This window comes from Garra rufa, chromosome 16 (assembly GCF_049309525.1).
Source record: "Garra rufa chromosome 16, GarRuf1.0, whole genome shotgun sequence".
In the NCBI taxonomy this organism is placed as follows: Eukaryota; Metazoa; Chordata; class Actinopteri; order Cypriniformes; family Cyprinidae; genus Garra; species Garra rufa.
The window spans coordinates 45,843,542-45,845,506 of NC_133376.1; positions in this window are offsets into that span (position 1 = coordinate 45,843,542).

Here is a 1,965-nt window from a genome sequence, read left to right on the forward strand (position 1 = left end):
AAGTCCATACTGCCAAATCTTCATACTTCCACAACAAGATCAACAATGCTCCGGTCACACGCAACCTTTTCAAAACTTTTAATTCACTGCTCTGTCCCCCTCCACCACCTCCCACCACTTCTATAACAGCTGATGATTTTGCCACATTTTTTACAGACAAAACTACATCTATCAGTAATAAGTTCTCAGCTCCACATATACAGGAACCAAAACTGACCACACCCACGGCTGAAACTCCCCTCTTCTCCTTCCATCCCCATTCTGAGGCCGAAGTAACCAAACTTCTCCTCTCCAGCCATCCGACGACATGTCCTTTAGACCCCATCCCCTCACACCTTATCCAAGCAATCTCCCCTACAATCCTACCAGCGCTCACACACATCATCAACCAACCTGATCTCACAGAATTCCGTGTAAAGACCACGGACCCTTAACTCCAAATCCGTGTTTGAGTCACGGAATCGTCGAAAATTCCGTGATGGGTTCACGGAAGAGATACTAATGTAAGTCAACGACAGGCATCAGCCGTGGTCCTCGCACGGATAACCGGGTTCAACTATAAATGCGTCTGAGTCACTCTTTTTACGTGATCCACACACGGATTCACTGGTCCGGCACCGGCTCTGCCTCAAATGACGTCGTTTTTGGAAACGTATTTTGCCTATTACTTTAAATATTCTGGCCTCTTTTAGACCTGCTTCAAATATACTTAAGGTGAAATATTTTTTTGGTTGAGCGCTAGCTTTCTCTTATCGGCTCAAGTTCCGTGATGATATCACGGAATCTTTTTCACCCTCACTGGACTTTATTTAGACCAAAGTAGTTCGTTTTAACTCTAGAAGTCTTCAAGAAGTGTCTGCGATGGCAGTTAACATGTCAGCCTCTCATCTACCCCTGTTTTTATATAATTCAGTTCGTTTGTAGCCTTTTGCTTTTTGTGAATTTCCGTGGCGGCATCACGGAGTCTTCCGTAACAGACACACGGACAAGCTCGGGTCTCACACAGTGGCTTGTGGTTAGTACCCTAGTGTTGCTTCATTTAAAATAATATGACCTACTGTACGCTTCATCTGTCATTCAGCAATTTAAACTGATGGGCCAACAAGACCGAAAATGTAGGCTGTAATGCAAATGTGAGTAGCCTATAATTTTGAGTCTATAACTGAAATCCGTGATGGGACCACGGTGGCCAATCCGTGGGTGACGCACAGATTGTCCAACAGCTGTCTTTTCTTAACACATAACACGAGCTAAAGTGTGCTTGAAGATTTAACAATACGATGTTTACTATAAAATTACCATCCCTGCAATTATTTACTTTTTTACTGTAAGTTGGGCGTCTCTTCATTAACGCATATTCTGTAATTCTAATCGTAATTCTAATAAACAATATCACACTTATTTTTATTGTGTTTTTTATTGATCTCGTTAGTGTCGTCTTTGCTCTTTCCTTAATAAGCCAGCTGTACTAATAAAATTAATATGATTTTGCTGCAAGGGTTATCTCCTGATTATTTTCTGAAGCTTACATTTTTATGTCTTTTATTTATTTGTTTAATTATTTATTGCTTTGTGTCAGTTCAAGCCATATATGTGTTAAAGAAAAAATAGAACAAATGAAAAAAAAAGAAAATAAATATTTTTCGATAGTGGACGCCAGCAATACCCATGATCCTCAGCCTCCGTTGCTATGGAGACGGTGGCAGTCTGCTTTGTGATTGGGTGAATTCTCCTCATTGCGCTTAAACCACTGTCCAGGTAAGTTACTAGGCTAATAATGAATGATCACGTTTTGTTTAAATGTTATAATGGATCCTGTTATGTACCATTAGACTCGCGTGGTTTACATGTTAAGACAACAATTAAAGCCCGAACAATGGTTTCCTCATTATCAGCGAAAAAACATGTACTTGTGAAGTTAGGCTTGCTAAACGGGTCTTGCTAACTTCAATATAAGCTAACTCT